The sequence below is a fragment of the Doryrhamphus excisus genome, chromosome 21, assembly GCF_030265055.1.
Source record: "Doryrhamphus excisus isolate RoL2022-K1 chromosome 21, RoL_Dexc_1.0, whole genome shotgun sequence".
In the NCBI taxonomy this organism is placed as follows: domain Eukaryota; kingdom Metazoa; phylum Chordata; class Actinopteri; order Syngnathiformes; family Syngnathidae; genus Doryrhamphus; species Doryrhamphus excisus.
Genome location: NC_080486.1, coordinates 8,561,190 through 8,588,226, shown reverse-complemented (window position 1 = coordinate 8,588,226; position 27,037 = coordinate 8,561,190). Strand labels below are relative to the sequence as shown.

Genomic DNA, 27,037 nt, shown 5'->3' with positions numbered 1-27,037 from the left:
GCCATAAACTTACCACTTCCACACTAAATAGGAGCAAGTTAGCATGCTAACAAGTTCGCCTCTGATGTATTTACTGTATTCTAAACTTAAGAAAGCATTTTAAACTGAGTGGGAAGAAGGACAAAGAAGCCATAAACTTACCACTTCCACACTAAATAGGAGTTTTGACGCCATTATGTCTGAATAAGTCTGAATATGTCTCAATAATGGAACATATACAGCAACGCGGTTAATCTATGGCTTAATTATAATCTTCTGTACTTCAGAAGTACTACTAGTGTTGTTGTCTTCAGGCTTCGGAGTTGGGGGGTTTAGCGCCACCTATTGCTTTGGAATGCAACATACAGACATCTTTTTTCCACCTGGATGGAGATTTTTTAAAAATACGTCCCTGTTTTGCTAAAATAGCCGAGCCCCTATTCTCCTGGTAAGCAAAGTTTCATCTTCAGAAAGGAAAGTGACAGCTTCTTTCCAAAGAAGCCCCCACCCCCAAAGGAACCAGCACACTCCCCTCCTCCTTGCCTCTCAGGGGAAATATAGTTTGGAATTTGAACGTGTGGTATCCATCAAGTTGATGATGAATGCATAATTAATTCCCATCATTCCTGTAATCCTTTTCCAGAGCCGAGCGGCTCAGCTTGGAAGCTGCAAGCCAGCCAGGCGGGCAGGCATGCAGGCAGGTAGACCACCATCCTCTGCAGTTTTCACGTTGATGATAAATCGGCAAGGTTACTAAGTATTTACACAAATAAGTTGAAAGTTATCGATCCGGCGTGCCACACTGTCGGACCCTCAGGGATGAGGTTCCCTCGGAAGAATACACAATCCCTGCGGGGCCCGCCTTCATCGGAGACGCAGATTGTTGTGAGACTGATCAATGAGAAGCACTGCTGAGCCATCAATCTAACGGCAGCGAAACGGGGAAGAAGGCAACATTAGCATGTATTAGCCGCCGTGTCCTGACAACGTCCTCTAGCTGGGAGTTGGGCAGAAAGGAAGCAAGTGCCGAGCGGGACACCTTATGAGAGGTGCTATTTAAAGACAACAGGGACGTCCCGGCGGCGCTGCGATCACGTCGCTTGTCACCGTGTAAAGGCTGTTAGGAAAATAGATATGCTGCTTCACTCCTACATAAGTTACACGGAGATAATGAAAGCTCCACATCACCCCTCAGTGACCTGTCAGCATCAGGTGGGATTCACGGCACTGGAGCTGAATTCTGTTCTTACTTATTTATTTACCTATTTTTACGTGACTGCTGTGTTCGTACCTGTCAAGTGACGACTCTGGAAAGCAGAGGTCCTCAATTTTATTTGTCCAAGGGCCAGTTTTTCTCAGCAGACCTTATAAGGGCCGCATGGTCTATTAAAATTAAAATAACATTTTCTTCAGATTTATATGAATGTATACTCCTGCATGGATGAGCACTTATCAAGTTAGAGGACATTATTTTGGTGATGTTTGGCAGGCCCGCATGCGACCTATTGAGGACCACTGCTCTTAGTGGCTTGTCGAAATTGTTGTTTAATTCAAAATATATTAATTTGTGGTCTGTCCGTCTAGAAATAAATTCATAGAAATTCTAACCATTAGGCTTGAAAAACATGACATTTTTTAGGTGTTAGCATGCTAATATTTGCATAGTAGCAAACTGTTCATATATAAACAATGCTAAGTTTGACCATGCTAAGTTAGAATTGCTAGTATGCTAATTTTAGCATAGTAGCATTTTTAGCCGTTTTCATGGGTAGACACTATTATGCTAGGTGGGGGGGCTACAGCCCCAGGGAAATTCTAACCATTGGGCTAGAAAAACATGAAATTTTTTAGGTGTTAGCATGCTAATATTTGCATAGTAGCAAATTGTTCATATATAAACAACATTATCATGCTTTGTTTAGCATGCTAATTTTAGCATGTTAGAATTGCTAGTATGTTAATTTTAGTGTGTAGCATTTTTAGCCGTTTTCATGGGTAGACACCTTTATGCGAGGTCAGGGGTGGGCAAACTACAGCCCGCGTTTGAATCCGGCCTGCCAGTTGCATGTGACCTATTGAGTACCACTGCTTTTAATGGCTTGTCGACATTGTTGTTTAATTCTACAGATATTCATTCATGGTCTGTCCATCTAGAAATAAATTCATAGAAGTTCTAACCATTGGGCTAGAAAAATATGAAATTTTTTAGGTGTTAGCATGCTAATATCTGCATCGTAGCAAACTGTTCATATATAAACAATGCTAAGTTTTACCATGTTGAGTTAGAATTGCTAGTATGCTCATTTTAGCGTAGTAGCATTTTTAGCCGTTTCCATGGGTAGACACTATTATGCTAGATCAGGGGGCAAACTACAGCCCCGGGGAATTCTAACCATTGGGCTAGAAAAACATTAATTTTTTTAGGTGTTAGCATGCTAATATTTGCACAGTAGCAAATTGTTCATATATAAACAACATTATCATGCTATGTTTAGTATGCTAATTTTAGCATGTTAAAATTGCTAGTATGCTAATTTTAGCATAGTAGCATTTTTAGCCGTTTTCATGGGTAGACGCCATTATGCTAGGTCAGGGGTGGGCAAACTACAGCCTGGGGGCCACATGCGGCCCATCAAGCGTTTGAATCCGGCCCGCCAGTTGCTTTCTAAGTATTTCAACTTTTAACATACAAACTGGCAACATGACTTGCAAGTCGGATGTTTTATTTCGTAAAAAACAACAACAACAAAACTGTAAAATTGAATTACATAGTTTTATTTGGTCTGGTGTTTAAAGTGCTCCTGAAAAAATGGACATGAGAACATACAGCTGATAGTATAACACTTTTACAGATAGAATTGGACAAATAATTCAAGGAAAATTATAAGCATAAAATAGTGTGTGTGTGTTAAATATATGTTCTGGACCCCCGGACAATTTTGTTAACTCAATGCGGCCCACGAGTCAAAATATTTTCCCACCCCTGTGCTAGGTGTTAGCATGCTAATAATAGCATGTTAGCATTGCTATCGTGCTGACATGGCCATCATAGCATTTTGGGGGATTTTCATGAATATAAATGTTCATGTTAGCATGCTAACACCTAACATGACCGTGAAGGCCAAATGTCCTGTACAAGAATCTTTAAAAAAAAATCACCCCCAAATTATCATCAGTTCTTCCGTATCCCATTTCCAACAATTCCTGCAAATTTCATTCAAATCCTTTCAGAACTTTTGAAGTTATTTTGAACACAGTCAAGCAAACAAACAGATAAACATATGCAAAAAACAATAGCATATGAAAAAAAAAAAACACTTTTTTGGTTAATTTGTTTCTTCATGCTTCTGATTTTTACCTGCATTTTTTGTTTCAAACACAAAAACTAAAAAAAAAAAACATGCAACAGATTTTTATTTTCCTATGAATGCAATTATGTGTATGAATGTTGCTTTTCAGATTTTCTGATGAGCTTCCTTCCGGAATTATTGATATTTTATGACACCTTATGATTCTTTATTTGCAGCTGCACCTGTGTTCCACTGAGATGATGATGCTCCTTATGGATTCCCCAATTTGAAGAGAGTACAAAGATGATTAACAAAAGACGTGCAAGCTTCAAACTAAGCCTGCCTAGTCCTGGCCTGAGGACATCTGGTGAGAACATCAAGCTTTTATTTTCACTCTTGAACATCCAATATTTGCAACCCAAAAAAAAAAAAAAGAAAAAATGCACTGATAAATAATGGATGAGCGTACAAATTACTACATCTCTCCACTTTATTTGTAAGCTGCAAAATAGCTATGGGGTGAGTGAAATGTCAGTTTAAGGGTTGAATATTAACACTCGGTCGGCAAGCGGACGCAAGCGGCAGCGGCTAATCTTTGCCCTCGAGGCACAACGGCTGCCGTGCACCTGCTAAAAATCCACATCCATATCCGCTGTAAAATGATTAGTTAATATTTCATATGGGGAGAATAGAGGAGGAGGGTAGTTATTGGACATCGGTTGGAGTCCACCATCAACTGACGTCATGTGATGTCAAAGAACATCAACACAAATCCAGATGCTTTTCATGCCGAGGCGCCACCCGCATTAATGTAGACAACAACCGTTATCAGCCAGAAGTTAATCAATTCCCATCAGCTCCGCCGCCGCCGCTGCTGGCATTTGACGCCGCGCCGCTATTACGTTTTCAGTTTGGAGGAGGATTTGAGGAATCGATGTAGCGCCGACAGGAGTTTATGACGCCTCTGTGCGTGAAACTAAACACTGTGAAACGGCAGCGTCTGATTTATTTTGGCCAGTTGGCGCCGAGTCAAACAAAAAAGGTGTCGATTTTTGATGTTTGATATAAATATTGCAGGAGGTGCAACACACATAGCGGATTGTAGGAGGTTCCTCTGGCTGGAAATGTTAAGGCTTTTCCCAAACTTGGATAGATTTTTTAACAATTGGGTGTTTATTTTGTGCTTTTTCTTGCTCTTAGTAATTCTTTGAATGCTCATATATTTATTCCCAATTTTTCAGTCACTAAATATTCCCCCATTTCTTAAACAATTCAAACAAATCTAACATTAAAATATTCAGCTCACTCAGGATTCCGTGTGCTACCTATTTAGCTTTTTCAAAATATTCCCATATTGTATGTAATTTCATATTTTCAGTGAAAATTTTCCCATTAGGGCTGCACGGTGGTGAGTGGTTAGCGTGCAAGACTCACAACTAGGAGACCCGAGTTCAATACCTCCCTCCGCCTGTGTGGAGTTTACATGTTCTCCCCGTGCATGCATAGACAGACAAACTCCTATTTAGTGTGGAAGTGGCAAGTTTATGGCTTCTTTGTCCTTCTTCCCACTCCGTTTGAAATGCTTTCTTAAGTTTAGAATACAGTAAATACATCAGAGGCAAACTAGTTAGAATGCTAACTTGCTAATATTTAAAACCATGGCCGTTGTTTAAAAGTGTAAAAGTGACTAATGGGATGTCATTTTCATGTCTACATAAGAAAGTCATAAACAGGTTTTCTATAGCCTCTCGCCCGAAGACAGCTGGGATAGGCTCCAGCACCCCCGCGACCCTCGTGAGGATAAGCGGTAGAAAATGAATGAATGAATGAATGAGTTTATATGAATTATAACAACTTCCGCATAATGAATATTCCACCTATTTAGTGTGGAAGTAGTAACTTTATGGCTTCTTTGTCCTTCTTCCCACTCCGTTTGAAATGCTTTCTTAAGTTTAGAATACATTAAATACATCAGACGAACTAGTTAGCATGCTAACTTGCTAATATTTAAAACCATGGCCGTTGTTTACAAGTGTAAAAGTGACTATAGGGATGTCACTTTCATGTCTGTATCTATTAATGGTGATTTGTGTTTAGGAAGTCATAAACAGGTTTTCTATGCTGCTAGCATTGAATCTGAAATTCTGCTGCACGGTGACCAAGCACACAGATCTCACAGCTAGGAGACCAGGGTTCAATTCCAGCCTCTGCCATCTCTGTGTGGAGTTTGCATGTTCTCCCCGTGCATGCGTGGGTTTTCTCCGGGTACTCCGGTTTCCTCCCACATTCCAAAAACATGCTAGGTTAATTCACGACTCCAAATTGTCCATAGGTATGAATGTGAGTGTGAATGGTTGTTTGTCTATATGTGCCCTGTGATTGTATATAACAGTATAGTGCATAAAAATATGGATATAACAATATAACAGTCACTAAAGTCATCATACAGCAACTTCACACTCAAATATACAAACATGTACCAATATGAATATTAAAAAAACAATTCTTTAAAAGTTTTCTCATACTGTATTGCATCTGAGTAACGCATTCATTGGGGTGCTGCAATGACGTTAGCCCCTCTCTGGGCTCGTCAAATAAAGACATGCATCGTTAAAAGTAGAAGATGCAGATGTAATTACTACACTATAACGGTCTGAAAGTTTAATGAATGTTAAGGAATGTTTCCTCCCACATTCCAAAAACCTGCTAGGTTAATTAGCGACTCCAAATTGTCCATAGGTATGAATGTGAGTGTGAATGGTTGTTTGTCTATATGTGCCCTGTGATTGGCTGGCCACCAGTCCAAGGTGAACCCCGCCTCTCGCCCGAAGACAACTCGGATCGGCTCCAGCACTTTCCGCGACCCTTGTGAGGATAAGCGGTAAATGAATGAATGAATGAAAAGTGTTAATTGGCACCCTTTAGTTGGTATTCATAAGCTTGTAAGCCCCGCCTCCTCCCTTATGTACCCAACGTGTGCCCCCATTGTGGCCCCCTTCAATTCTATACATTTCAACTCGACTATATTTCTTCTCTTTGTTGTTTTGATGTTATTTTCAGTAAGAGTTGTTTTGCTGTGTACACTGTGTAATTTTAGCCATTGGAAATGTGCTGAAACACTGAACACCCACTGTTTCATTGACTTTTTATTCCTTTAGGTGGCAATTATGGTGCCTTTCTCTGAAATGTCTCTTTAAATCCCTCCCCCCCAAAAGAAAGTATCCCCCAAGCTGTTTGCTTTGGATGGAACAAGCGATGAAAATCCACTACATTGTAAGACGATAGTGGATGGTGGGAAGAATTTGAATGATTATTTTTTTTCCGAAGTTGGGTTTTTCTTGGGAGGTCAAACGTGCATCCTTGGAATAATTCAAGAGACGTGAGGTGCTCGCTCCTAACTTTCCTATTAAGAGCAGACAGGAGGCTTTTGTGTTTCTTTTTAACCTAGCAAGGCAGCGTGGACGGAAAGCTCAGAAAGCTATTACAACCTCCGGTAGCTCGTGAGGACACCTTGACATTTGGTCGGCAATTAGAGGCCCAACATCGAAACCAATCCTAGTCCATGGTTTTGTATGGGAGAACTGCTGGTAGGGTTGGGTATTATTCCAACTTTTGATATGCATACCAGGGAAAAACGTACATTTACACAGATACATGGCAGTGTGTAATGAAGGTTAAACATCACAGCATGTTGTAGCATACCAATAGTGAGTAATTTGATCTTTAAACCATGCCATGGCATTGACGCTACATTCACCACTTCTCTATTAGGGGTCTCAAAAGGCCCCAACATTGACCCAAAACGACACTTTTCAGAGGGTGCTGGAGCCTATCCCAACTGTCTTTGAACCAGAGGCGGGGGACACCCTGGACTGGTCGCCAGCCAATAACAGGGCACATATAGACAAGAGAGGGGCTAACGTCATTGCAGCACCCCAATGAATGAGTTGCTAAGATGCATTACAGTATGGGAAAACTTTTAAGGAGTTTTTTTTTATTCTTATTGGTACATGTTTGTATATTTGAGTGTGAAGTTGCTGTATGGTGACTTAAGTGACTGTTATATTGTTATATACAATATTTGTATACACTATACTGTTATATACAGGGCACAGGGAACATATAGACAAACAACCATTCACACTCACATTCATACCTATGGACAATTTGGAGTCGCCAATTAACCTAGCATGTTTTTGGAATGTGGGAGGAAACATTCCTTAAACATTCATTAAACATTCAGACCATTTTAGTGTAGTAAATACATCTGCATCTTATACTTTTGATGATGTGTGTCTTTATTTGAGGAGCCCAGAGAGGGGCTAACGTCATTGCAGCACCCCAATGAATGCGTTGCTCAGATGCAATACAGTATGGGAAAACTTTTATGGAGTTTTTTTTTATATTCATATTGGTACATGTTTGTATATTTGAGTGTGAAGTTGCTGTATGATGACTTTAGTGACTGTTATATTGTTATATACAATATTTGTATACACTACACTGTTATATACAGGGCACAGGGCACATATAGACAAACAACCATTCACACTCACATTCATACCTATGGACAATTTGGCGTCGCTAGTTAACCTAGCATGTTTTTGGAATGTGGGAGGAAACCGGAGTACCCGGAGAAAACCCATTCAAACACAGAGATGACCCAGGGTGGAATTGAACTCGGGTCTCTGAACTGTGAGGTCTGCGCGCTAACCACTCGGCCTCCATGCAGCCCTGGTTTTGTCCAGTTCTCCAGTTCTGGTTTTGGATTGCTGCCTTGGCTTTGGGGGTCCAAAAAGGCCCAAAAACGGACTGAAGGATTTTCAGTAGAAGACTCAAAAAAGAGACGATTCCTCAACAAGGTGTCTCCGTAACAATCTCCGGTCTGCCTCCCCAGAGCTGGATACCTGCCAAAACTGTACTTAGCCTCTTGCCCACAGCATGCTGGGATGCGCTCCAACAACCCCCCCGCCCCTCCTGCACAGACAAGAAGACAAGTAAGGTCGCACTCATTTACGCATCTGTAATGTTCACCTCTCAGCGGCCAGAGCCTTGAGCATACAGCAGTTAAAGGATATTAAGTAACGCCCCTCGCGTTCATACAGTAAGAGACATTTAAAGAGGCACATTATTGTCTCATCACAGCCCATCATATCACCATGACGACTGACACCTAGCCAGGACCAATGCAGACGGTCCAACAGTGCAAACTACTAATTACAATCATAAGCATATGCTTATAGAAGTCATATCAAAGTATATTCATTATGTGGAAGTTGTTATAATTCATAGAGACGGTGTGCTGTTCATTCATTCATTTTCTACCGCTTATCCTCACGAGGGTTGCGGGGGTGCTGGAGCCTATCCCAACTGTCTTCAGGCGAGAGGCGGGGTACACCCTGGACTGGTCGCCAGCCAATAACAGGGCACATATAGACAAACAACCATTCACACTCACAAACATCTGGAAAAAAATATTCAATATTAATAAAAATAAATTAAATAAATAAAATTAAAGTAATATTAGATATTGAAAATAAATATTAAATCAATTTTCATTATTAAAATTAAATTAAAAAAATGAAAAGCCCAGATTAATATCACTAGATAACTAAATAATTTACAGCATTTTTGGACATCCTTTTGCATCACTTTTGTATGAAAGTATTTGACTTCTAGATACTGCATAGTGTGCTGCACGGTGGTCGAGTGGTTAGCGCGCAGACCTCACCGCTAGCAGATCGGAGTTCGATCCCACCCTTGGCCATCTCTGTGTGGAGTTTGCTGTAGGCACATATAGACAAACAACCATTCACACTCACATTCATACCGATGAAAAATTTGGAATCGGCAATTAACCTAGCATGTTTTTGGAATGTGGGAGGAAACATTCCTTAAACATTCATTCAACATTCAGACCATTTTAGTGTAGTAAATACATCTGCATCTTATACTTTTGATTATGTGTGTCTTTATTTGAGGAGCCCAGAGAGGGGCTAACGTCATTGCAGCACCCCAATGAATGTGTTGCTCAGATGCAATACAGTATGGGAAAACTTGAGTTGTTTTTTTTGTATTCATATTGGTACATGTATGATGACTTTAGTGACTATTATATTGTTATATGTATACAATATTTTTATACACTATACTGTTATATACAATCACAGGGCACATATAGACAAACAACCATTCACACTCACATTCATACCTATGGACAATTTGGAGTCTCCAATTAACCTTGCATGTTTTTGGAATGTGGGACAAAACCGGAGTACCTGGACAAAACCCACGCATGCACGGGGAGAACATGCAAACTCCACACAAAGATGGCCGAGGGTGGAATTGAACCTGGGTCTCCTAGCTGTTCAACTCATCATGCATAAATTCATCTCAATTCGTCTCAATGATCAGAGTGGCAAACTTTCTTGATACTTGTATGTAACCATGACAACCAAGTCCAAAAAATGTTTTCCCCACAGTTAGCGGGAAGGGTCAAAAGTGTCGTCGTGAGGATAATTGCCTATCTACCTTTTGTGTCGTCGCACCACAAGGACCTTGTTGGAGTGAGCACACGGCACACGGCATCCGAACTCACCGCCAGTCGCATCATTATTTCTAGTTTGTGCCAGAGTTACAAAATGTACCTGAAGTGGTCATGCGGGTCACAGATGCTGGTGAGAGCATCAACCCGAAGACCTTTGTCGAGTGTTGGATCGGTAACTATTTTTCCCTACTTCTCGTCCACACAAAAAAAATACGTTTGTCCACATAAAAAGGTATTTTGAAGGCTGACATGCCGAAGCAGCGGCTTGCACTAAGCACAAAAATACCACTTGTTTTCATGGTCCCATTTTAGTCCGGAAGGTCTGAGAAAAACCTCCAAAAGCTCATTAAGGTTACCGACAAGATGCAAAAAATGGTCTGAAACTGCACTTTTCAGAGGGGTCAACTTTTGGCTTTTTTAGGTAGCTGCTTCTTTAAGTCAGGATGTCCAGGAATACCACCTTTCCGTTTAGTCAGGTGCCAAAATCGTGTTTTTAGGTAGTTACCACAGCTTCTTTTGAACCTGGAAGGGTCCCAAAACCTCCAAAACACACACAATAACTGTGAAAGTATAGCCTATGAGTGTACAGTGTTTACCAAAACCAGACAGGGTGTCAATTACAGGAATGAGGCTATTTCAGATATGTGAAAATTCATCCATTCATTTTCTATGCCGCTTATCCTCACCAGGCCGTTGTTCTACGCATCAAGTTGCGTCCCTCTTCCTGCCTGTTTGGAGATGGGAGACAAGGAAAATAGACACGGAAAATTAGTCAATTCATTTTAATTTATTGTGACATCGCTAACAAGAACCGATGTTGCATTCAGAGCTGGCTGGCCCATTGAGAAACATAGGTAATTGCTGCAAATAAAAATAAAAATCTGGAAAAAATTCACCTTCAATATAAATAAAATTAAAGTAATTTTTGATATTTAAAATAAATATTAAATAAATTTTATTATTAAAATTTAATTAAATAAAAATGAAAAGCTCAGATTATTATCACTAGATAATAACTAATTTACAGCATTTTGGACATACTTTTGGATCACTTTTGTATGAAAGTATTTGACTTGTAGATACTGCATAGTGCTGGAGCCTATCCCAGCTGTTTTCTTCAGGCGAGAGGCGGGGTACACCCTGGACTGGTGGCCAGCCAATCACAGGGCACATATAGACAAACAACCATTCACACTCACATTCATACCTATGGACAATTTGGAGTCGCTAATTAACCTAGCATGTTTTTGGAATGTGGGAGGAAACCCGGAAGTACCCGGAGAAAACCCACACATGCACGCGGAGAACATGCAAACTCCACACAGAGATGGCTGAGGGTGGAATTGAACTGGGGTCTTCTCGCTGTGAGGTCTGCACGCTAACCACTCAACCGCTTTATTTATTTATACCTTTTCTACCTTTTTTCCATTCTTTAGTAATCAGTAGTAGAACATCTGGAAGTTTTGGGAAAATATCAGTTCCCGACTAAAATAGAAACATTCATTCATTCATTCATTCATTTTCTGTACCGCTTATCCTCACGAGGGTCACAGGGGTGCTGGAGCCTATCCCAGCTGTCTTCGGGCGAGAGGCGGGGTACACCCTGGACTGGTCGCCAGCCAACAATTATTGGCTTAATTAATATAATTATAATTAATTATTATATAATTATAATAATATAATAATTAATTATAATAATATAATAATTATTATAATTATAGTTATTTTTTTATTTTTTTAAATTTTATTATTGATTTATTTTATTGACAGTATTTTTATTTTACTGAGCTCTGGTTGTAGTATCAGTAAGGCCAGCATTAATACTACTAGTAGCAACATTTTAAAGCACATGCAGAGGTAGATAAAGCTCCTGGATGTTGACGACTCATGACATTTCAAATGCTGCCATTTTGAGGGGTTAATAATACTTAAAAAAAAAAATACAGCCACAGCAGTTAAAGAAGGCAAAATATTTTGACCCGTCGCTAATTAGCAACCCCGGCGGTTATTTGTATTTGTAACCCACGCCACCACACGATAACATCTATGAGCTTTAAATCACTCAAGTTGCGTTTCGCCCCACAGAAGCTCGTCTTTAAGCCAGCTGCTTTTCAGTATGCGTGCTGCACCTTGCTACTATTAAGAGCTTTGTAGGCTTGGGGGGGTGAGGAGGGAGGGGGGCTGACAATGATTCCCAGATTAAATCTTTTCAACTGCTCTTTATTTGCTAGCATGTGGGGGAACACATCAAATAGCCAACATCGGGATGTGTCGTCTGTTATTATAATCTGTGGAGGTTGTTTGTTCCTGCTTGGGTGAGGTAATTAGCAGCATGTCAACATGTTAAACACGGGAATGAACCAATAGAAGCAGAGTCATGACTGCACATGCATTTCATTTAAACAGCTGCTTGTTATTTGTTTATTATAGTATTACACAATGTGTTAGAATCTGCTGCCTTATCTCCCACCCTCACATTATTGAGCGCTCACATCTTTTATTTTTCTTTTTTAACAAGTAAAGCTGTAAATAATGTGACATCCATAAATCGACACCTTGCAGGCAGCATCTGGACCGGCCCGAGTCCAAGCAAGTCAAGGTCGAGGTCTGCACTCTCACAAGCTGCGCAGTCCAAGGTGATACACACGCACAGGCGACTTCACACTTCCATTAACGCAGCGCCGGTCGTCATGCAACACCGGATAGTTTGTTGCTATGATGTTAACACAACCAGAAGTGCACTCGATTAACTTCCTAGGTCGTTAGCTTGGCACTTTATACAATAACTTTAACAATTGTCGGTTAAAGTTAGCATCATAGGTGCCTTTTAATACACATTTTAGGGTCATTGAGGTGAGAAACACTATTGAATTGAATAAATTACTCATGGCAAAACAGGAAGGTGTTGATCTTGCTGCCAGATTGTGTCTTTGGGAATGATCACGTCTTCAATGAAGGTCAAAGAAACCTTCATTCATTCATTTTCTACCGCTTATCCTCATGAGGGTCGCGGGTGTGCTGGAGCCTATCCCAGCTGTCTTCAGGCAAGAGGTAGGGTACACCTCGGACTGGTCGCCAGCCAATCACAGGGCACATATAGACAAACAACCATTCACACTCACATTGATACCTATGGACAATTTGGAGTCGCCAATTAACCTGGCATGTTTTGGGAATGCACGCACGGGGAGAACATGCAAACTACACAGAGTGATGGCGAGGGTGGAATTGAACTTGGGTCTCCTAGCTGTGAGGCCTGCATGCTAACCACTCGTCCGCCGTGCAGCCCCCCTTCTTTCATCACAAACACAAAGTTTATTTCATGCACTTTTTTCCCGTTCTTTAGTAATCAGTAGTAGAACATCTGGAAGTTTTTGGGGAAATATCAGTTCCCGACTAAAAAAGAAACATTCATTTATTCATTTTCCTCACGAGGGTCGAGGGGGTGCTGGAGCCTATCCAAGCTGTCTTCCGGCAAGAAGCGGGGTACACCCTGGACTGGTGGCCAGCCAATCACAGGGCACATATAGACAAACAACCATTCACACTCACATTCATACCTATGGACAATTTGGAGTCCCCAGTTTTTGGAATGTTGGAGGAAACCGGAGTACCCGGAGAAAACCCACGCATGCATGGGGAGAACATGCAACCTCCACACAGAGAGGGCCGAGGCCGATTGAACTCAGGTTTCTTAGCTGTGGGCCATGCAGCCACCTTCTCTGTATGTAAAAGTCTAATTTTAAAGATATAAACGTATGTTTTGTATTAAAATTTTTAGCTTTCTGGAACGGATTAACTGGATTTAAGTTATTTCTTATTCAGTTAGCATCTGCTTTGGTTAAAATCGGAGCTTTGGGAATGAATAAAAGACACTAACCAAGGTTCCACTGTATTTTTTATCTTTATTTCAAGACAAAAAGACAAAAAGTCGCCCACTACTTCCTGGAAGATGGCATTGTAAAACAGCAGGCTGCCAACTATCTGTCAGTCAGCAACAGACGTGGGAGATGTAAGTTTGATCTTTTTTTTTTTTCCTCGCTAACCTATAGCATAATGTCGATGTTGTTGCTAACGTTTGTGGCCCCTGCCCCGCTCCTTAATGTTATCTTGTTGTATATGATATATGGCATCTATTATGTACTGTTGCACATCCCTTCATCCTAAAAATCTTGGGTCAGTCTTTCACGCCGCCGCTAAGCAATATCACACACACATTGCATCAAAACGACGAGCTCGAACCCCAAAAGCCCCGCAGGCTCAATTAGATCTGGAGGAGCGCCTCAGGTTGGCTACACTGTAGCGTTGGAGTGTTGATCGATGGCGGGGATGCTTATCAGCCGCACTGTATTACAAGCACCTAATTGCAATTGATTCCCGCTTTGCTGTACCATTAATCGTAAATCCTGTCGCCAACAAAGTGCACATGTTCCACTTTAGAACTTACTTCCACAGCGATGACGTCATCACTTTTAACGACCCGATCCATCCTGTACTTCATGAAAGAGGAAAGTGTATTGTGAAACCTTGTGTTTGTTTGTCTTAATCAGCTTGATTTAAACTACAGTTGCCAATCAGTATCTGCCATTTTCAAGCATAAATTAGCTGTATGAACTACACGCACCAGATCGCCTTGAAACACGGATCCCCGCCAAGCTAAAACACAACTCTGAACGCCCGATGTTACTTCCTGTCCAACCACCCACTCAGCTCCTACAGCACCCTAACACATTTACAACAACACACACCAACACAAGTCTTATTTATGTAATAAATTTTCACTTATTATATCTACTATGTTGGGTAATAGAGTGTAAAAGTCACTATAGGGATGTTATTTCATGTCTAGAGGGCTTTAGTAATGTAAAAAAATATATTAAATTAAATTATTAACTATTATTATTATTAGATTAAATTAAAAATTAAATTTAATAAAATTTCAAAAGGTTGCAAACAGGTTTTCTATGCTACAAAAAACAAAAAAATCAAATTATAATTATAATTTGGAAGTTTTTAACTAATTAAATGTGATAAAAAGGGGATTTTCAGTCGCATCAGTCCAAAAATATTTCATGAAGATGAAAAAAAAAAACAAAAGTCCCACTAGACTTTATTTAGAAATGTATTTCATAAAATTCAAGACCAAGAACAGACATTTTATCTGTAAAGGTACATTATTCAACTCCACAATAGTACACAGAACAATAGGATATAGATTTGAATTATTATTCATCCATTCATTTTCTCCCGCTTATACTCACAAGGGTCGCAGGTGTGCTGGAGCCTATCCCAGCTGTCTTCAGGCTAGATGAGGGGTACACCCCGGACTGGTCGCCAGCCAATCACAGGGCACATATAGACAAACAACCATTCACACTCACATTTATACCTATGGACAATTTGGAGTCGGCAATGAACCTAGCATGTTTTTGGAATGTGGGAGGAAACCCACGCATGCACGGAGAGAACATGCAAACTCCGCACAGAGATGGCCGAGGGTGGGATTGAACACTGGTCTCCTAGCTGTGAGGTCTGCACGCTAACCACTCATCCACCTTGCACCTTACATTATTATTATTAACAGGTATTGGTTAGCATCAATAACATACCAGTTACCGATGAGAAAATTTCACCAAACTCCCAATCTCATTCCGCATTGCATGCCATTACATAACATGTTACAATACATATAAAAATGTGTATATAAAGTACAACACTTATTTACATTTCTATTGTGGACTTGTTTTTGGTCAATTGTCATCACTACTACAAGTGTATCACTTCCCTTTGTTGTAATAAATAGTTTAATTACATAATGACTGTCCCCCCCCCTTTTATGATTAATTACATTGTGCATGATGCATTACTTTGTCATGTCAGGCCGTGCTGCCCGCAAAATAATTCCAAACATGCTAGCCCACAATAAAACACTAATCACTGCAGCACAGAGATGCCATAATGAGAAGCACGGACACAATAGTGACAACTTGCCTGGTGTACACAACCCACAACAGCATTTGCTCTGCAGCACAGGGAGTTGGAGGAGGCGGGCGGTGGGGGGGGTAGTCCTCCAGGAGGCCTTGAGGGGGGATTGCTTATTAAATAAAGGAGACCTGAGATAAAGATGTCAGCGGTAATGACCTTTCCTAGCGCTGCTTTAATAGTGTTTGTTTGCGGGAGGGGAGCGCTTAAAGTGTCGACTTGCACTAGGGAGACGGGTGGGGGTGGGGGGTGTACCGCCAAGGCCATTTTTCCATCCTACTAAAAATTCAAGACTTGCAGTTCAGTTCCACTCCAGTCCTATAGGTGGCAAAGAGCGCTTTATAGCGGTAGCAAGTACAGAACATTCACACAGGAGCTGCTGTCGGCCACAACTCATGCTAGTCACTTAGCCGCGCCGCATTGCTAACATACGCACAGTCAACTCTAGAAATCCGTGTTGTCCAGTTTTATTGTCATTCATCACACCAATATAGAAACATTGCCATTCCAAGCATGAATTAGGGGGGGACATTTTATGCAAGGCTACCCGGGTTGGGACGTACCATTCGCCGCATTGGGATTCATTTGCTTTGAATGAATAACTGTTGTGATATTTTGGGGGCTTTAAAAAAAAAAAAACGCTTTTATGTTAGATAAATATGTAACATAAAAGGACAAAAAAACATCACCTGGAGACACAATTAGTGAGCTTAAGATCAAAAATAAGAGAATTTGCATAATTGTTGAATGAATGCACGGGAGCGGGAGCACTCAGACAGTTTAAACGATTCAACTTGTGCTTGTTTTCACTAATTGGTGTTGAGCTGGAGACGAATGAATCCTTTTTAAGTTTGGTTAACAATGGCTAGCTTCATTTTCATTACCAAATAGCAGGGCACCGAAATATGCGATGAGACTTACTCAACGATGCTTCCTCTGTATGGATGGAAAATATGACAAAACATTATCTGTACAGTTCATTCATTCATTTTCTACCGCTTATCCTCACTGGATGCTGGAGCCTATCCCAAATGTCTTCGGGCGAGAGACGGGGTACAACCTGGACTGGTGGCCAGCCAATCACAGGGCACATATAGACAAACAACCATTCACACTCACATTCATACCTATGGATAATTTGGAGTCGCTAATTAACCTAGCATGTTTTTGGAATGTGGGAGGAAACTTTCAGACCATTTTAGTGTAGTAAATACATCTGCATCTTATTTGAGGAACCCACAAAGGGGCTAACGTCATTGCAGCACCCCAATGAATGCGTTGCTCAGATGCAATACAGTATGGGAAAACTTTTAAGATGTTTTTTTTATTATTCATATTGGTACATGTTTGTATATTTGAGTGTGAAGTTGCTGTATGATGACTTTAGTGACTGTTATATTGTTATATACAATATTTTTATACACTATACTATTATATACAATCACAGGGCACATATAGACAAACAACCATTCACACTCACATTCATACCTATGGACAATTTGAAGTCGCTAATTAACCTAGCATGTTTTTGGAATGTGGGAGGAAACCGGAGTACCCGGAGAAATCCCACGCATGTACGGGGAGAACATGCAAACTCCACACAGAGATGGCCGAGGGTGGAATTGAACTCGGGTGTCCTAGCTGTGAGGTCTAACCACTTGACCGTCATGCAGTCCCTCTAAAATGTTGTATTTTCGTATATTCAACATTGCACATAATAGTTTGCCATTCCGCAAAATAGAATGTCCCCTAAAAAACACACTCCACGTAGCTGACTCATTTTTGTGCAACTGCTAAATAACCCGTCATGGGGCCAAAGAAAGTTTCCTTTGGGAAAACAACACACACAATGTAACCTACATACTGCACCATGTGAGCGTATGTACTAACAAATGTCTATGCATAATACCCATACCAAAATTACACCCATATAATTCCCTCCACAAAGCATGCTGGGTAGCTTGTGGTGCTCCGTCTCCCAACATTTCATTGTTAAATATCTTGAGGACGTCATCAGGGAACGTTAACATACTCTTGATAGTCAATGTTTTATCGTTCATATTGCTAACCACTTGTCCGCCGTGCGGGCTGCACGGCGGACAAGTGGTTAGCACGCAGACCTCACAACTAGGAGACTAGGGTGCAATTCCAACATTGGCCATCTCTGTGTGGAGTTTGCATGTTCTCCCTACTCCGGTTTCCTCCCACATTCCAAAATTGTCCATAGGTATGAATGTGAGTGTGAATGGTTGTTTGTCTATATGTGCCCTGTGATTGGCTGGCGACCAGTCCAGGGTGTACCCCGCCTCTCGACTGAAGACAGCTGGGATAGACTCCAGCATCCCCCGCGGTAGAAATGAATAAATATTGTTGTTGCCGCTGGGCTACCCAGCATGCCTTGCGGGCACTTGTGATCAACATCTCAAGTTACGTATCATATTTAGCACTTAGTTTAGCCCACGTAGAATAAAGTACAACCCATTGCCTCATCAGCTTTGGTCCCTCCTCGCCACCAACAAGCTTGATTTCCTGCTTGCCAGATTCCAATTAAATAAACGTTAAATAGTGTAAAAAGTAATATGTTAACACTGGAGGAGACGTGGCAGTTTAACGCGGGTAAAGAGGGAAGCGTTAAATATAATGAGCTATAATGTGCTTAAATCCCATTGACGGTAATGGCTTGTGTTTGCCGCTGTTGTTAATGCACAAACAAACAGTAAGGGACGGCGTATGAATATTATATTTAGGTGCTAAGTGAGTGTGAAGAAGAAAATGTTTAATGAATTATTTTATGGTATTTCAGATAATAATTTGGAGTTAATAGACAAACTAGTTAAATTAAAAAAAATCTGAAATACATCCAATTATTCATTCATTTTCTACCGCTTTTCCTCATTAATTAACAATAAAATAATTGGAAAATTCAGTAAAAAAAATTAAATGTGCGAATTAGAAAGCACATTTATCAGGTTAATTGTGGCAACTCATTTTAATTAACTAGCCAATGGCTAACAGATGTTACCAATAGTGCTTGAATAAATAAATGTCTAATATTTGTCACAATTTGAACTGCACTTTTTGGGGAATTTTGCCCATCATTCACAATCCTTATGTGAAACATGAACACATATTTCTTTCCATTTTCTGTTAATTATAACACCAGAAAACAAGTTAATATGAGCTAGCAATAGTTGCAGTATCTTGTTGTATTTTGATGATTTAAAACACTACCTAAACGTATTTCTTAGGGCGTATTGATACTATTCACAGACAGAAGAGTGGCTACGTACCTCTCAACTTCGCTACAAAGATTCAACAAGATGCTTGTTTTCCATTAGCATTTTTTACCTGAGGACCTGAACACACGTCTTGTGCTGGAAGATACAGTCATCCCAAGTATTGTCGTCGTTGATGTTGAACTAGCATAAGTATGTGTATCAATGCGCAAGAAAATAAGTTCCATGTTTTTGGAATGTGGGAGGAAACATTCCTTAACATTCATTAAACTTTCAGACCGTTTTAGTGTAGTAAATACATCTGCATCTTATACTTTTGATGATGTCTGTCTTTATTTGAGGAGCCCAGAGAGGGGCTGACGTCATTTCAGCACCACAGTATGGGAAAACCTTTAAGGAGTTGTTTTTTGTAATATTCATATTGGTACATGTTTGTATATTTGAATGTGAAGTTGCTGTATGATGACTTTAGTGACTGTTATATTGTTATATACAATATTTTTATACAGTATACTGTTACATACAAATCGCCAATTTTTTTCATACATTTCATTCATATTGGTACATGTTTGTATATTTGAGTGTGAAGTTGCTGTATGATGACTTTAGTGACTGTTATATTGTAAAAACAATATTTTTATACACTATACTGTTATAGTACCCAGGAGAAAACCCATGCATGGAATCGAACTTGGGTCACCTAGCTATGAGACCTGCGTGCTAACCACTCGTCCACCGTGCAGTAGCAGGGTTTTAAATAATCAAAAGATGTTTTACATGTTAGCATTAGCAATGTTGTTGCAAATAGGTGTATCCCAATGACAGCATTGTAAGCTAGCTCAAATTAACTTGTTTTCTTGTGTTATAATGCACAAAAAAGGGAAAGAAATATATGTTCATGTTTCTAATAATGGGGAAAAAAGTGCAATTCCCCTTTGGAAATGGAAAAAAACAAAGAACATTGACCGCAACGTGTCCAATCAACCTCAGAAGTAACACCATTGACGTTATTGCAGAGCATCTGAACACGCAAGACCGCTTGGCACCTCAGGGGGCACTAGTGAGCCATGCCGCTAGCGTGCTTACATCTGCCATCCGTCGTTAAGCTCCGCTGGACCTGTCAGTTAAAATAAACGCCGGGAACCTTTGATGACGGGTCGTCGGTCTCCTCTCACATGAAGTTCACCGCTCTTAATATTGATTAAAGGGTGTTTTTTTTTTTTTTTTTCAGGCCTACTTGACTCTAAATTCTTCCCCCGGTGAATTCATCTATGTTCTCACCTCACAGGGACGCCGAGGTGACACGGTCCAGTCGATCAAGAAGCAATAGTCGCTTGACTGGACCTGTCACAAGCTCTCAGGCGATGGGATTCAAAACAAAAGGACACTTGCCTCAGCCTTTTAATTACATCCCAGAATAATAATCTATATCCTCCAAAAACTCTGTGGGCTTTGTTCTCAGCCGGGCTATCATTCTGGTGAGAGCTTGAGTGCTCGTAATTATACATAATGTTCCTTTGAAGGGGCCCGGCGGCGCAGTCTGCCTGCTGAAATGTGCCTCGTTTTTTAATTTAAAAAAAAAAAAAAATCCAAAATAGGTTTAAGCGAGACAGACGGGGGACGTGGCGCTACATCACCCGGCAGGGGTTGGTAGTGGGGGGGTTGCTGCGATGTCGCCACGGGGGCCTCGCCGGGCTGATTTATGCCACACGAGCGGCTGCCCTAATGCTAATATACTACAGGTAATTGAAAAGAAAATTGAATTAGGTCAACAGAAGCGGTCACACACGCACGGGGAAAAAAAAGGCTTCATGAGAGCATCACTCCGCCGCGGCCGCCATTAGCTAGCTATCCTGCTGCCAAGTCAAATATCAAGCCACCATATAATTGTTGCCGTTTTTCATTTGGATTTAAATGTGTCGCTACAACTAAGATGACATTTACTGTTTTTTTGTCATACAGTAATCCCTCGCCGCTTAGCATTTCAAATCACAGTTCAAAAATATATTCATTAATAAGTCATTACTATTATTATTCATTCATTCTCTCCCACTCACATTCATACCTATGGACAATTTGGAGTCGCCAATTAACCTAGCATGTTTTTGGAATGTGGGAGGAAACATTCATTAAACTTTCAGACTGTTTTAGAGAGGGGCTAACGTCATCGCAGCACTCAAATGAATGCGTTGCTCAGATGCAATACAGTATGGGAAAACTTTTAAGGTGTTTTTTTTAATACTCATAATGGTACATGTTTGTATATTTGAGTGTGAAGTTGCTGTATGATGACTTTAGTGACTGTTATATTGTTATATACAATATTTTTATACACTATACTGTTATATACAATCACAGGGCACATATAGACAAACAACCATTCACACTCACATTCATACCTATGGACAATTTGGAGTCGCTAATTAACCTAGCATGTTTTTGGAATGTGGAAGGAAACATTCCTTAACATTCATTAAACTTTCAGACTGTTTTAGAGAGGGGCTAACGTAATTGCAGCACCCCAATGAATGCGTTGCTCAGATGCAATACAGTATGGGAAAACTTTTAAGGAGTTGTTTTTTTTTTAAAAAAATACTCATATTGGTACATGTTTGTATATTTGAGTGTGAAGTTGCTGTATGATGACTTAAGTGACTGTTATATTCATTCATTCATTTTCTACCGCTTTTCCTCACGAGGGTCGCGGGGGGGGGGGGGCTGGAGCCTATCCCAGCTGTCTTAGGGTGAGAGGCGGGGTACACCCTGGACTGGTGGCCAGCCAATCACAGGGCACATATAGACAAACAACCATTCACACTCACATTCATACCTATGGACAATTTGGAGTCGCTAATTAACCTAGCATGTTTTTGGAATGTGGGAGGAAACCGGAGTACCTGGAGAAGACCCACGCATGCACGGGGAGAACATGCAAACTCCACACAGAGATGGCCGAAGGTGGAATTGAACCCTAGTCTCCTAGCTGTGAGGTCTGCGCGCTAACCACTAGTCCACCGTGCCGCCGTTAACAAACTTTAAATGACAAAATTGAACATATGATATGGTTTACTCCTCATGTTCGAGTGATGTTCCTGAACCATAAGATAGCAAGTTAATGAATGTCAGCTCACATGCTACCCATAGCTGCTAACAAGTCCATCACATGAGGCGTAGGGCATACATTCGCAATTTTCTAATCAAAATCTTTGACATTTTCCAGCGATTAATTGCGACAAGAGCCGTAATTGAATGTCAAAACAAGTGGAATGCACTCTGGACTTGCCAAACGCCGGAGATTATGAATAAATAAAGAAATAAACAGCGGAATAAACAAGGCGCTTCAGGAGCTGCAAGCGGTGTCACGGTGAATCCGAATGAATTCATTCCGCTATCTGCTAATTGCATTGCGTGTCATTAGCGACGCTCTGAGTGAATAATGGCTTGTTTCGCTTTCCCTGTCTGCCCGCGGCCATGTTACACTCTTTACATTGGGTCGTGTAGTTCATAATTTCATAAACGTAATCAGTATCATGAAAATATACACTTTTCATGTAACTGTCATGGCTTTTGAGTTTAAGCTTTATTTTATTTTTTTACTGGATAAAGTTCAAAAGATCACTCTGGTAATTAATATTATGCTGTAACATACAGAAATGCATCCTATTATACAAAAGTATTAAAAAGTATAGTAAAGTATATGTGTTTCAAGAAAACTAAAACATAGAAAAAAGCAGTGACTAAAGACAATAATGGCATAACGAAGACAAGAAAATAGCATAAAGTTGAAATATATAAGGCTAAAATATGTATTTAGAAAAGCTGAATACATTTCAATATTATTTTTATAATAACAAAAAGCTTGAGATGCAGGCAGCTTTTCTCTATAAATATGAAAAAAAAAACTCTCAGGGTGTAACTGACTACTCCAGATATGACCGTGTAAAATGAATTTTTATCTTTTTTTTTAATTCTAAAAAAAAATATTTTTAATTATTAGAGCCCTCTGAATGTGAGTGTGAATGGTTGTTTGTCTATATGTGAACTGTGATTGGCTGGTGACCAGTCCAGAGTGTACCCTGCCTCTTGCCCGAAAACAGCTGGGATAGGCTCCAGCACCCCCCGCGACCCTCGTGAGGAAAAGCGGTAGAAAATGAATGAATGAATTATTAGAGCTCTTTAGACATTAAATAACACCCCTATAGTCACCTTTACACTCGTATTATCACAGAAAATGGGTTACAGCTGCAACAGTAGCCTGTGTTTTTATTAATGTGCCTGTTGTGAAATATTTCTGACAACCAAAAGTCTGGTGCTTGTGTGTCTCACCGATCCTTACAATAACATGACTGACACCAAGTGACCAGTGTAGAATATAATATGTAAAATTTGCATAAATGTAATAATAATAATAATGGGCTGCACGGTGTTCGAGTGGTTAGCGCGCAGACCTCACAGCTAGGAGACCTGAGTTTGATTCCACCCTTGGGCATGCGTGGGTTTTCTCCGGGTACTCCGGTTTCCTCCCACATTCCAAAAACATGCTAGGTTAATTGGCGACTCCAAATTGTCCATAGGTATGAATGTGAGTGTGAATGGTTGTTTGTCTATATGTGCCCTGTGATTGTATATAACAGTATAGTGTATAAAAATATTGTATATAACAATATAACAGTCACTAAAGTCATCATACAGCAACTTCACACTCAAATATACAAACATGTACCAATATGAATATTTAAAAAAACCTCCTTAAAAGTTTTCCCATACTGTATTGCATCTGAGCAACGCATTCATTGGGGTGCTGCAATGACGTTAGCCCCTCTCTGGGCTCCTCAAATAAAGACAAAAGTATAAGATGCAGATGTATATACTACACTAAAACGGTCTGAAAGTTTAATGAATGTTAAGGAATGTTTCCTCCAACATTCCAAAAACATGCTAGGTTAATTAGCGACTCCAAATTGTCCATAGGTATGAATGTGAGTTTGAATGGTTGTTTGTCTATATGTGCCCTGTGATTGGCTGGCAATGAATGAATGAAAAGTTTGTTAACTTCAGTATAAGAACCAAAATATGAAGTCATATACAGATAGTGGAGTAAATGGTTTAGCAGACAAAGGAAGTTGGGTTCCCTGTTCCCATAAAAGGCCAACCAAAGCTATTTTGTGTTCATTGCGTGTTCTCCTCGACTGCCTGTTCTCCCATCGACAAGCACTTTGCAAAGTAAAACGTGCTATTGCACACCTGCTGCTCGCACGCAAACAATTGAGAGAATATTTGACAGAGCTGAAAAGCCCAGATGAGAACATGGAAGTTTACGCTGCGGCATGTTGGATTATTAGCGAGGGCCGCTCAGCTGCCGGCGGCGGCGTATAAAAATGAAGGGAAATGAAAGTGTAATATGGATCGCTTTGTTCCATTCACACCATTTCTGTGTCACACGTGTAATATGAGATGTTCTCACGGCAGCTGGGTCGCACTCTTTTTCTTTTTTTTTTTTCCTCCTGTGAGTGAGGGGTTCCCAAAATGTGGGTTGGGATCCAAACTCCTGCAGGCCATTTTATTCATACACATAATTCATTGTGTTCTTGCAAGTACATCATCATAGGTTTATGTGCAAGTTGATTAACAAGTTCAAATTTAATATTAAATAATTTATTTATGTTTTACTTTTTTATAATATATATATAGTGTTCTAACATTTATTTAATTTATTTTTCATGTAATTAATTTTAGTTTTATTTATTGTTTATTTAATTTTATTTAATTAACTATTTAATCATAATTAAATATTTTCCTCCCACATTCCAAAAACATGCTAGGTTATGAATGTGAGTGTGAATGGTTGTTTGTCTATATGTGCCCTGTGATAGGCTCCAGCACCCCCCGCGACCCTCGTGAGGATAGGCGGTAGAAAATTAATGAATGAATATTATTTAATTATATTACATATATTCATATTTAATGTAATATTTAATAGTATTAAATTAATAATGACATTAAAACAAATTAACAACTGTTATATAATTATTTCTGATTTTATTTCACATTATGTATTAAATGATTAATGGTCTATTTATTTCATTCAATTCCATTTCAATTATTAAGTATCACTTTCTATTTAATTTGCATAATATTTATAGGCATTTCTTTGCTGATTTTATTATATTTTTATGGAAACATGAAAGAAGGAAAATTCATAAAATAAATAAAATCAAATTAAATAAATTTGACAAAAGTTCAACAAGTTCAAATTTAATATTAAATAATTTATTTATTTATTACTTTGTATAATATTTATAGATTTGTATATATATTTATATAGTGTTGTTATATTTACTTTATTTATTTTTACGTCATTAATTATTGTTTTATTTAATGTTTATTTAATTTTTTAATTAACTATTTAATCATAATAATCATAAATATTAGTATATATTATATTAATTATATATTATATACTAAGTCTATTACATTAATAATGACATTAAAACTAATTATTATAAAACAATTATATAATTATTTCTGATTATATTTCACATTATGTATTAAATGATTAATGGTCAATTTAATTCATTCATTTCCATTTCAATTATTCAGTATTGCTTTCTATTTAATTTGCAGAATATTTATAGGCATTTCTTTGCTGGTTTTATTATATTTTTATAGCACATTTTCATGAAAGATAACTGAATTTGACAAAATAATGACGTAGAGGTATAGAAGTGTACTGTCCCTTTAAGAACAAGAAGATTTTGCTCAAGAATATAAGTAATAATAATACAGTATGTGTGTTTTTTACTATTATTAAAATATAATATATAACATATTGGTAAATCCTATGAGCAACATTGCTATGGTATCTATAGCCTCCTTTTATCCTTTGTGCTTGGCGTTGAGTGTGATGAGCGTGGACACTTTTAAGTCATGTGGGGTAGCAGAAGAAGTAGAAGAAGAAGAAGAAGAGGCCAAAGTGATACACGGGGCGGGGCCAGTGTATGGATAAATAAGTCAACTTTACTTACCTGACAGCCAAACATAATCTTCCTTGCTGCTTCCCGGTCCCGGCCCGGGCTGGATGACGCTAACACATCGGGGCGTTGAAGCTCCTCTGGAGGGAGTTCAACTCCACGGCGCTGTCGGTATGGATGTCTCATGCACGTCCCCCTTGCTGCAATCAGACAGATATGCAAATGAGCCAGTAATGTATGCGTGGAAAAGCAAAGTTAGCCATCAATTCAAGACTCCTTCTGCTCCCAGAGCCCATTTCCCAGACATGACTAATGGATCTCTGATCATAGCCCATCACTGCCTCGACGGGCAGCGGGCCGGGGGAGGGTTTCGGAATAAGAAGAACATTCCATGACTTTTACATCAAAAAAAGACGCCGGAGAAGAAGTTGTTGGGCTTTATTGGTCGTGATTTGGCCAATGCTAATCACACGGCGAGCGAACATGAACAGGTTTAAGAAGTTAGCGCAGGGGTCTTAAATCTGAGGGAATTATTGACGAGGAGACATCTAGGTGTTTTTTAAGTGGACGGAAGGGGCCTCCAAACCAAAAAGGAGCTCAACGTCATCGCTTTCCTGCTGTTGTACACTCTCTAATGAACAACCTACCTTGATAGAGAAGGACGCCGGTGAAGAAAAAAAGGGAGCACAAATTATTTGAAGTATTAAAAAAAGTATCCCGCCATCACACGAGTAAAAGTCCATAGGTGGGATGGATATGCAAATTAGTACCTTTTTGATGTGAAGGTGAAAATGGCGGGACGTCTCCATGGATCACCGCATCGGCGTGTCAGAGAAGAGAGAGCAGGAATTAGACTTTCAAATGCACTCCTGTATGTGCACCCTAACTTGACTATCATCCATCCAGCACGCATCCACAGGATCCACACTCTTGTATGTGCAACCTAACTTGACTATTATGCATCTAGCATGCATCCACAGGATAAACACTCCTGTATGTGAACCCTAACTTGACTTTTATACATTGAGCAAG

At 39.6% G+C, this 27,037-nt stretch overlaps 2 long non-coding RNA genes across 2 annotated transcripts in view; one reads left to right on the top strand and one right to left on the bottom strand.

The window, feature by feature from the left end:
- The first annotated feature begins 4,678 nt into the window (after nucleotides 1–4,678).
- LOC131108662 (uncharacterized) overlaps nucleotides 4,679–27,037 on the top strand; it is a 43,942-nt gene continuing 21,583 nt past the window's right edge. The window contains exons 1-3 of the long non-coding RNA XR_009120502.1: nucleotides 4,679–4,809; nucleotides 12,383–12,452; nucleotides 13,732–13,828. This is a non-coding gene — a long non-coding RNA (uncharacterized LOC131108662). The remainder of the gene's footprint in view (nucleotides 4,810–12,382; nucleotides 12,453–13,731; nucleotides 13,829–27,037) is intronic.
- On the bottom strand, nucleotides 10,363–26,900 carry LOC131108663 (uncharacterized). Its single transcript, XR_009120503.1, has 3 exons — nucleotides 26,776–26,900; nucleotides 26,060–26,205; nucleotides 10,363–10,544 (listed from the first exon to the last, which is right to left on the bottom strand). It is a non-coding gene; the product is annotated as an uncharacterized LOC131108663 (long non-coding RNA).